Raw genomic sequence first — 12,162 nt, forward strand, 5'->3', positions numbered from 1 at the left:
TGAATAAATATTGGCTGCAAAATGGCAAACAGGAGGGGATGCTTGCTATATTACATAAAAAGAATTATTTCCATTAATAAGAACACAGGCAAACAATGAGAATTGAACTAGATTATAAAAATTCTTTAAAAAGCAGAATGCTCTAATACTGAGGTCAGACGATGATTCTTGTTTTTCATGTGCCCTAGCTGCGATAATAACATGCAGAATGACACTTTCCTGAGAAATAGGCTTAAGGTAACACTGCATCTGACAGTGAACGCTCAATACAAAGACGGCATGTTCTCCAACACTCCCGATCTAGGCTGTAGAGGAAGGTGGATTTAAAGATGGGGTGGTCATGGGATTCATTACACCAAACACACTGATAGAAGGAAAAGAAAGTATCTCTTTTCTTCTCCTATCACTTTTACTAAAAACTGAAGACTCAAAAGAGGGAGAAAGTGATAGCCAATTCATTTAAAATTATTACATCTAAATGAAATATTGCATGTGCTAATAACTTTGTTGGGAGCTTAAAATACACAGTTGATTTGTGAATCACAGGAGCAGAAGGGAAGCTATTCTTACATCCCCAGTTGAGGAAATATAGCAAGAGACAGAGAAACTTCGCAGATTCTGCTACATGAAACGTTATCAGGAGAGAGAAATTTTCCACTAGAATATTTCTACTCTGATTATTAGCTTCAACTATGAGTTACTCACATAGAGTAAACTTTAAATTCCTTTCTACATGTGAAAAAATATTTAAAATAAGAGTAACTCCAATCAATGTGATGTTTTCCATATTAGAGTTTAATTATAGTTGCTCAAAAGTTCTTTGAGCACTAAGAAATGAGTTTCAGTGTCAAAGAGGAAAGTACATATGTTTCTAGAGCCCTGTAATAATTAAGAGATATTAAAATTGTCTCTGCGTTCATGATAGTGTGGGTTGTATCTGGGTCAGGCTACCTTATTTGTAGGCAAGATTGTGAAAAATATCTCCAGTTTAATTATAGTAAGAACAGAGTTCATATGAAAGGGAGGGATTCATCGAAGTTTTCATAAAAAATAAAATCAGTATAACCGACTCAGAACAGTCTTGTCTTTCTGCTTCTGAACTCAAACTTAGCCATAATCCATTATTTATATTTGTATCCTATTCTCTAATTTTTCTGACTGGTTGTACAAGCACTATGAAATTGAACAATTTAAGATTACTATTCCACATTTCAGGCAAGCTTAACTGGTGAATACTGTATTATAGCTTTGCTACTTATCTATAATTAAATGTATAATAATTAGATAAAATGCAGGATTCTAAATGTATCTTTCAAAGTAATCTAATTTATATTTATCACTTGATTATAAAATGTGCCAATGATTACCAGACTCTTACATATTGAGAATGAAGACTCGATTAAAGATAGACTTTTATCTTTTCCTTGGTTATTTGATCTCAGTAATTATATATTTAATAATGATCAATTACAAGTTAATGCACATAATTGTTTTATTAAATCTAAATCATAGTTAAATGCTTATTTAATAACCTAAGTTAGTATTGCCCTTTAATCTGTCCTGTAAATTGGAGTTGCATTGATCCACCTAAAATTTTAAGGGTTTAAAATTATCTCTTGTTTTGTTTTATGCCTCGTTTGTCTTGAATTTTAGAGCAAACCAATCTCATTCTAACAAAACAAATTTAGACTTGAAATGATTGAGTTTGTTGTTTTGAGTGCTAATTTTAATACCTTTTTGTGTAAGGTGGTATATAAGTAAAAAGAGAACTGATACTTTTCACTGTTAAGTTCTGTTGTGAACTATTTAAAATAATATACTAATCCACTTTCAAGCAAAGGTGAAGGGTGGGTGCTTTTATTACACTCTTTTTTTGGGAGAAGAAATGCAGAAATGATTTTAGAAAATTTTCTCTAGGTGGTGAGCAGGACAGTCAGGCGCCTGTAGTCCAAAGCTCACTCTTACCTGCTGTCCTTCCCTGGTGTCCACTGCCCCTTGTTGTTAACTGACAGGTTCTTACAGTCTGGGAGACACAAAGAAAACTAATAAGCTACTTATCCGCACTACACTGTGTTTCCCTATTGGGAAAGATATGAACTTACTTCTGCTATATAACAAATATATCCAATGAAGCCACGTGAAAGAAAGATTTTCCATTTACCAAGTCACATATGACTTTAAATTCTTTTGTTATTTAATATAAATTCGTCAGAGTTGTTTTCTCTTTCATTTTAAATTAAACTAGGAGTCCAAAGCAGATTCATTCTACATCATTGAAAGAAATATTCTGAGTAAAAACAAATTAAAGCAATGAAATGCATTACTAGAAACAGGAGAGCTCGATGCACGAGTGTGTGTGTGTGTGTGTGTGTGTGTGTGTGTGTGTGTGTGTGTGCATATTCACACTTTGGAAGAAAAATGAAGTGGCTGCAGAAAGCTTGGAAAGTATTAAATGTTCAAGAAAAATTTTAGAGTGCTTAAAGAAAATACACGAAAGCAGCCCTTCGTAAGAAGAATGTTCTCATGGAGAAGACAGACACATTGTCAAGTACTGCCCCATGCCAATACTAAGAAAGGTGCTTTCATGCATTTTCACTTAGTTTCCTTTGGGAGCCAGTGGAGGAAGTACACAGTATTTTGAACTTTAAGTATCGGTGACTTAGTTGCTGAAATTAGTCAGGGAGAAAGTGGCTCACACTTTTGGAAAGCCAGATTTTATTTAATCCCTAAATCTGATTTTTGTTTGTTTGTTTTTTGTCTGTTTTACTTCTTTAAGAATCTGATAGAACCAAATAATTTAAATATTAGAACAGATAGAGCAAAGCATTTGATTGTTCTTCATGATCCAAACATGTGACATTCTATACTGAATAATATATGCAGGCAGGTATACATTTGGCATCTGCACCTGTAATTTCAGAGAGAGTATTTACCAATTGGTTAACATAGTAGAAGGATTATAATCACTTATTACATGAACACTAGGATTACTAAAATCAGACATTGATGTGTGAACCACAGTGCTTCTCTCAAAAACTAATCTCATTTAAATAATTTCTGTAATGGTGTCCAAGTTCTTCTTTAGATAATCAATATTTTTCTAATATGCACGTATAAAATCTGAATGTTGGTAAAATGGCTCCTAAATTTTCATTATTCAACTGGCTTCAGAATCAAGTTGGTTTATTATAGCTAAGCTTAAAAAATAAGATCTTATTCTTAAATATGAATTTTAACATTTTAAAAATGTTAATCTTTTGAAAACAAAAAATAACATGTAAGCACAATTTCAGACATTTTAAAGGTGCCAGCTTTGACAAATCATTTATATTCAGCACAAGGAAAATAATTTTTACACTCAGTAGCTCTGGAGGTACAGTAGCTCACTTCAAAGAAATGTTCCTTAGAACATCTCTGGATTCCAAAGAAGATGAGCTCAGTTTACCCCGCGGGCCTGGAGACCTGGCCCCCAATGAGCTACATTGTCTCATTTCGTTCTGTCACTTAGTATTTTCTTTAGGTGGCCGACTGGAGCGATGGTATCTGGAAGATGATTGGGTGACAATGGTGGTAATTTAGTAGCAATTTTTGTGGCTACTCTACCCCAGTGGGAGTCATTCCGTTCCCTCAAAGGAAAGAGCTTTGATCAAAGATCCAAGTAGGGAGGCGTATGTGCTCAACGTGGAACTAAGTTGGAGAAATAGGTAAAGCACACAGAGCGGATTCCAACCTAACAGGCAAAGCTTCGCCCGGGATGTGATGTGGGTACACATTGCAGCGGGACTGCGGAGGGTGTAGATTGAATCCCACCGACTGCCATCATCAGAATTCCTCCCTGGGCTGTTTTCCTTATTTAGGGAGAGCTTATAAGCAGGCATGGACTCAGATTGACGAGTGAAACAATGATAAGCAGAGACACAGAAAATGAAACCAAGCTCTCTGTCTTTCATGTTCTCATTGTTCATAGTCAAACAACAGAATGCTGTTGACTTCCAGAGCGTAATTGTGGGATATTCTGTTTGCTCTGTGCTTCTGATACATCTTTAAAAATTATTTTGTTCCTAAGTGGGAAAATCCTTTTTCTTAAGTCATTTTTCATAATGTATAAGAAAAATAAAACTAATCACCGATGACACTCAATTTTATAAAAAGCTATAGAGCTGTATAAACTCAGTTTTATAAAAAGCCATAGAGCATAGCTACACACCATGCACTTTTTAATAAATTTATTTCTTACACAAATTTAATGAGCACTTACTGACTGCCGCCTTGGTTACTGTAGTAAAATCTCACTATCCTGAAAGATTATAAACTAGAGCAAAAATACAGGTTTGAAGCATATTAAGCTAGAAATCAGTAACTTAGAAACTCTTCTAATCAGCAAATATATAAAACTATCATAGAACATTTTTCTTTTCCAAGCAATCATAACAAAATTTTTATTCTGTCTGTTATTCAGTTAATAACAGTGCATATAGTTATAATGGAAAGAGGATTATCTTTGTTTTTCTGAAGGAGAATTTTGCAAAATCAAATTTATTAGAATTCCAATGCTTATAAGACATAGTCCCATAATATCACCATTTTGGGGGAATCTGTGACAATTTGTACCTAGGATCTACTTGAAAAGGTTTTTCTATTTTATCAATATTGCTAAAATTTACAAAATTCATCGAAGAACAATCTATAAATCTGAAAAGTTTTTAATCCATGACAAACATTGATTAAAGCATACTACAGGAAATTGTGAATTATTTATGTTTTCTCTGCAAAAGTTTTACACAAGGCTTGCCACATAAAGATAAAAATAAATAAAATGCAGCCCCAAATGGGTGAAAGATGGGTACTAAGATCGGTGTTAGAACAAGTCAATAAAATATTCTGACATTTTTGAAATTTTATGTCTGTCACATTTCTCTGCTTTAAAAAAAAAAATCATGTGTGTTGATTTGTTTTTTAATCTTAAACACATACTCCTGTTATACCAATTGTTGTATTTGTAATTTTAGATTATTTTAAAAAATATAGTCCTTTGAATCTTATAAAGCAAAAATATAAACAGCTCTAAAATCAGAACTGTAGTGTTCCCCATGCTGCACCGATGAAACACATTGGGATAGCACACAACTCATGGCTTCTGGAGAGCATCTGCTTTTGAAAACTTTCTTCTTTTATTGTTGCAAATTGTGTCATCAAGGTCATTAATAACTGCACTGACTCAGAGGTGCTCTTATTTATCCTTAAGTCTTGTGTTGATCAGATTAAATGACCCAACTCAGATTAAATGATGACCTCAGCACTCAGTCTGTACAACAGCCAGCTTGATTAAAAATTATTGACATTTTTCAAGTAAAATATATTTTTGGAAAAAAGAAATTAAGCATTTCATGATTGTGCTATTTCAATTTATAATTACTCGAATGGAATTTAATAGCTTTAGAAAATTTCTTTGAAAACTTCAACACTAAATGTTTCAATAGGCTTTCTAGATTTTGATAAATTATCTGAAATAATTTATAAAGTGACAATATTTACTTTGGGCTAAATAGAGAAATGGAGATGAAAAACAAAACAAAAAAATTACTGAACTTACTATGATAAAAATTATTCAAATAAGAGAAAAGTAGAGGAAAAGAAAAATAAATACATTTAAGAAAGTGATAAAGTCCTATAGGGTAATATTAAAATATCTAACAAATATTTCTGCCAAAGCAAAAATGTTAGACAGTGGGATTTCAAAAAAAATCATAGAGTTTTTCACTGAAAACTTCAAAGTTTGGTTAAAAGCATAAAATTACAAATGCAGAAAGCTCAGTAATGTCCACCCAGGTGAAATGCAATAAAAATATATTAAGCACATTTTGACCAAACTCTAAAGTAGCAATTTAAAAAACAGCAAGAGAAAGGTCACATTGCATACAAAAGGGTAATAATTAAAGGCACTGCCGTCTCCACATCTGATGTAATAGAAAGTAAACCAATGGGAGAAAAATTTCAACCCAGAATTCTATATCAAAGGAAAATGTCCTTAAAAAACAATGGAATTTTGTGTGTGGCAGTAAAGTTTGCAATGGGATAGATTTAATACAGGACACATAGCTTAAGAGTTATTCGATAATATTTACCCAAAAAGTCAAATGATAAGAGAGTGGGCGATCTGTCCATGCCCCAGAGGCCCAAAGAATCTGTCTGAGAGCCTCGGGTCCCACACTAGTGCATTGCATGAGTCCAGCTGGAGGCCTAGAACCCAGGACAATATCTCACGCAAGTCTGTATCAAAGATCTGACTGGGAAGGCCCAGAGTTAAGTGGCAGAAGCTAGAAAATCTGTGTCCATGGGACAAAGGATGTATGTCAGCAGGCTGAGGGATCTGCATTTGAGCCAGGCAGTGATGCTTAAGGTAAGGACCAGAGCTCCTCCAAAAAGAACGAATGATCCTCACTGATCGCGAGGAACCGAGCTCTTTTAATGAAGAGAACAGCTAAATTCATATCAGGAAAATCAGTGTGACAAGCTTCTCCTGGAGAATCAACAGCACAGCATCTTCCCATCCCGTCCTCCTCGTCCGTTCGTGGCAACTATCCTTAGGTGAGTCTTCCACATCCAGAACCACACTGATGGGGTTGAGCTGCGTGTCCAAGTTGACCATTGATTAGTTAATCCACCACACTGAGTAAACCAAAACAACCTCAACAATAAAATGAAAGCAGTGCAGTAACCCGCATTACCACAAAGCCCAAATGCCAAGGAAAGTTCTCCAGGAAGAAAGAAAATAAAACCAGATGGGACGCAGATCTTCCGCACAAATAGAAGGACTTTTGAAATGGAAATAATTGGATAATTTTTTAAAATTATCTTTCCTCTAAATGTCTTTAAATACATATGGCTGTTTAAAGCAAGTATTTTTATATTCTGGAGCTCATAATATATGTAAATGAAAACTGTAGCCTAAAGGATAGAAAGGGGTTATAAATGCAACTATGAAATTGCAAGGAATCCACATTTTCTGTGATGTGACATAATATCAAATTCAAAGGGTTTATATTTTAATGTATGAAATACGTTCTAAAATTAGTGCCAAGATATATATTTAAATATCCAGTACAGGCATTAAAATGGAATTTAATTAGAAAGGAAGCACAGAATAATGAAAATATACATCAAAGTAAACAGTCGTGAAGGGACAACTACAGAACATTTTTGCTATGAATTGGTATGTAGAATGGATGAAGAAGTCATAATATTAACCCATAATATAATGAACCTAGTTAATAAATAGGCAAGTCAGCTGAGGAGTCACTTCACAAAGAAAGCACTAATGACATATTTACCATTAGGAAAATGCAAATAGAAATTTCTTTCAGATTCCTTCTCATCAAAGTAAGAATGTATATCATCAAAACTATGAAAAATAAAACAATAAAATAATGAATGCTACTAGGGTTGGAGAGTATAGGATAAAAAAAAACTATTTTGCACTATTTGTGGAAACGTAAACTAGTATAACCACTATGGAAATCAGTATGGAAGTCAAAACAGATCTACATTTGAACTGGCTGTATCATTACGAAGTATATTCCTGAAAGAATTAAGACAGTGTATTGCAGTGATTAGTACTTACCCAAATTTATAGTAGCATAATTAACAATAGTTAATGTGAAGAAACGGCCTAAATGCTAGTGAACAGAGAAATAATGAAAATATTGTATGTATATGCCAATGAGTCTTATTCAGCAATAAACAAAAATTAAATCATGCCATGTGCAAGAAAAGAGAGCAATCCAGAAAAAATCATGTTAAGCAAAATAAGCAGAAAGTGAAAAATTGTGTTTTCTTCTATACAAAAAGTTCTAAAATGCGTAAAGAAAATAAAAGGGGATCACAGGAAACTAGTAGGTACACTTTCGGAGATGCTCAGGTGATTGGGATAGGAAAGGACAGGGAAATGGAATTAAAAATTATCAATTTATGTTACATGACTATACTAATAATAGAAAATAAACCTCTCTATCTTATGTTCCAAACATACTAATAAAAAACAGAACCCCAGCAAACAAAAAGGAAAGAAAACTGATAAAATGACATCAAATATTGCATTAAAAGGTAATGAACAAAACAGTGCAATTAAAAGATATTTGTGGAATAGCTAGAAAATGAACAAATTATACACTACCTGTAGCAAGTATGTCAGTAAAGCAAAAATGGATAGGAAGTGTATGGGAAAGGAAATATAATGAATATTGTATGCATAGAATATTAAAGTGACTGTATGATATATTAATGTACAGTTCAAGATATAATGTATCTCAGAAATCACAGAAGATAACGAAATGAAACATTTAAATCCCAGGAGCCAAAAATTCACAAAGCAAATTGCCAAATATTTAGAAATGGGGTTTTCAAACATTACACAAGGCAAAATCTGAGTGATAAAGGGAGTGCTTAGAAAGATTCAGGTATCAATCATTACATTAGGAAAAAAAAGACACATGAAAATCAGTGCCCTCATTTTATCTTTTTTTTTTTTGTCTTTTTTTTTTCTTTTTTTGTCTTTTTTTATCGGTACCGGGGATCAAACTCAGGACCGCCTCCTTGCAAGGCAGGCGCTTATGCCGCTGAGCTAAATCCCCAGCCCCCCCTCATTTTATATTAAAAGACCAGAATAAAAAAGTAACATCAAAATAAGTTACAAATAGAAACAATGAAAGCAAAACTCGCTATCGTAATACAGAAAACAGACACAGTGAAGTTCATTTAAATATTTAGAGAATATTGGAAAGTGCAAAAATACTAAAATTACAGTTTTGCTAGCTGATTGACTAGGAGAAAACACAAGAGAATACAAATTATTATAGGTTGAAGGACTGTTACCACAATTCCACAGACATTAAACTAATAGTGGTCTTGTGGATTAATAAAATGTTACTTTCATCATAATATTTAAGACATTTAAAAACTTTCTGAACAGCTTAAATTTATAATGACAAATTGAAAATTAAAATTTAAGTAACACTAAATTTATTTAAAAATTAATATGCTATCAAAATTATAATTTGTTACACAAATAACAGGCATAGATGGATTCACTGATGAATTCTATTATTAAAGAAAATAAAAATATCAATCTTATGCCAATTTAGATGGAGAAAGAATAGTTTGTTAATTATTCTTTTGAGACCTAAATAACTCTAGTACCAAATCTATGCAAAGATGCTACCAAAATATATTTAATATGCAGCATATATTTATATAAAACTTATTAGCAATTTCAACTCAGTAATATAAATACCTAATGATCACATTAATAAATAGGGCTATGCAAGTGAAAATATTTTGCTAGTAATTGACCAATAGATAATATTTAATATGTGGACACTATACAAATGAAATTCTAGATTATCATTTTTCATAGGTAGATAAACTCATTTTACAAAACTAATGCTGACTCAAGATAAAATTTAAATTAAATTAAGAGCAAAAATGTTCTTAATCTCTCAAAGAACTCAATATATAAAAGTCTGGAGTTAATAAATTCACAGTGGTGAAATAGTGAATGTCATCTCTGTATATTGAGTAAAAACATAAGAATACATACTTGCCTTTTTACCTAATTCTCTTTTTTTGATAAGAATTTTAGTGTGATGTAATTTACACCTCATGAAATTTTGGCTTATAATGTGAATCATTCCATGAATTATACTATATTCACTGCTGTAGAATTTTGAAACATTTGCATCACTCCAAAGTACCAACAACATCGTCATATTATATTGCTAGAGATATGATAAACTACCACAAAAAATGTTATTTTCTCACAGTTCCGAAAGCCAGAAATCCTGGGTAAATGTTGGCAGCACTGTTTTCCTGCCTGGCTTTTCTCCTCTTCTTCCATGTGGCCGCTCTCTCACAAGGAGCATGTACCCAGTAGTGTTTGTTTTCAACCCTCTCACCCAGCCCCTGGATGACCACACATTTACATTCTGTCTCTGTGGATTTACCAAATGTAGATATTCCACGCAAGTGAACCTATCCCTTATTTGTGGCTTATTTCATTTAGGGTAACATTTTCCAGGTTTGTCCATTTGTAGTATAAGTCAGTATTTCATTCTTTCTAGGGTAAATAATTCAATGTGTGGATATGTTATGTTTATTCACCCATTCATTGATTGATTATTTGAAATGTTTTTGACTGTTTTCTGATAAAAACAATGCTCTGAATATATTCATGTATGTGGAGGAGCACAGAATGATTTATTCCGGTCTCCTGTCACTCATTCTTAGGGTAAAATTACTGTATCACATGTTAACTCTAACATCTTGAGGAACTAACTGCCCAATCAGAATGCAAAGCAAAAGCCATGTTTTTAGCCCCATCAGCAATAGATTTGTCTTCTGTTCCTCTACATCTTTATCAACATCTATTACTTCTGCTTTTTCCTTTTCATATCTTCCCTTCCTTTCCTTCTCTTCTTTTCTCTTTTTTCAGTATTGAGAACCAAACTTAGCTTCACAAAAGGTAAATCCTACCACTGAGCTCTGTCCCTGTCCTTGTCTGCCTTCTTGCATGTAACCATCTGGCTGCAGGTGAAAGAGTTCTCACTGTACTTTTTATTTTCATTTTCCTGATACCTCATGATTGTGTGATACCTAATGGTTTCATGTATGATTGGCCAATTATTTATCTTCTCCAGATACAATCTTTATTTTTGTATAGGGCCCTATACCTTTCTACATTTCAATTATGGCTCTTTACAGTCTGTATCACAGTATTATGAAATATAAGATTTCTAAATATTTTCTCCTATGTTGTATGCTGTCATGGCTTATGTCGGTGGCTCCAAACCTCATGCAAATTTGGACTCCACCAACTCGAGCATTTCTGATTGGTTCATTGTTTAGCTCTGGGATTGGTGGTGTGAATGTTTCACCCCCCAGCGATGGAGCCAGGATACCATGTAATGGAAGGAAGAAGGTCTCTCTCTCTCTCTCTCTCTCTCTCTCTCTCTCTCTCTCTCTCTCTCTCTCTCTCTCTCTCTCTCTCTCTCTCTCTCTGTCTCTGTCTCTTCCTGCCTTGCTGTTTGTGGTGGCCCCGCCATGCCACCCTGCCTTGGAGCCAGCTGAATATGGACTGAAACCTCCAAGAACTGTAAGAAGTAAACCTTTCCTTTCCTAAATTTGGGCTTCAAGTATTTTGTCCCAACAACCAGTAAAAAGTAACTGAGACTTATGTTATTTCTTTTTTAAATCTAGAGCAGCGTTTTTAAAATACTGACATATATTTGAGTCACTTAGAGAAGTTTTTATAACACAAGTTTCTGGTATTGCCTTCTTTCCTCCAGAGTTTCCTTTCTTATTATTTTTTCTTTTTCCTTCCTTCTCCCCTCTCCTAATTCACCATTCCATGTAAACATTTTCTTCCTATTTCACCATTTTGGTCCTTGTTTACACTTTTGGTTTCTCACACCAGTGAAACAATGTGATATTTATAAATGTGTGTTTGATTTATTTCACTTAAGAGTATGGTCTGAGAGTTATCTTTATTTTAGTTTCATTTGTGTAGAAAGTTTTCTAATTTTGATGTAGCTCAATTTATACAATTTTTGTTTTCTCATTTGTACTTTTAAAGCTGTATTTAAAAATCTATTGCCATATGCAGGATCATGTGTATTTTTTTCCTCAAATTTCCTTAGTAATATCCACCTTTCTCTTACATTCAGGTCTATGATTCATTTTCAGTTAACTACTAAATATATTGTGTAGTAGATGTTCAATTTAATTCTTTCACACCTTGATATCCAGGCACCCGATGAATGTTTTTATAAAAAGACTTCTACATCCAGTTGTCTTAACATTAATGCACTTAGAAGTCAGAGTGTATCTTTGAAACTTACTTGTGTCTCAAGGTGAACCACATTGGTTTTTTTTTTTTTTTTTTTTTTTTTTTTTTTTTTTTTTTTTTTTTATTTAAGAGGAAAAAGAGAAAAACACAAAACAAACCAAAGCGGCGTAAGGGTACACGCAATACAGAACTACAAAACAAAACAAAACAAAACAAAACAAAAAACCATAACAGTAAGAAATTACCTGCTAGTAGATTACACACTATTTTCTTGAAAATAGTTCCTCAAATCACAGTATCAAAGAACACAAGGTGGACATTCA

This window comes from Cavia porcellus, unplaced genomic scaffold (genome assembly GCF_034190915.1).
Source record: "Cavia porcellus strain 051 isolate PalLab524CR breed Dunkin Hartley unplaced genomic scaffold, mCavPor4.1 scaffold_6, whole genome shotgun sequence".
Classification (NCBI taxonomy): domain Eukaryota; kingdom Metazoa; phylum Chordata; class Mammalia; order Rodentia; family Caviidae; genus Cavia; species Cavia porcellus.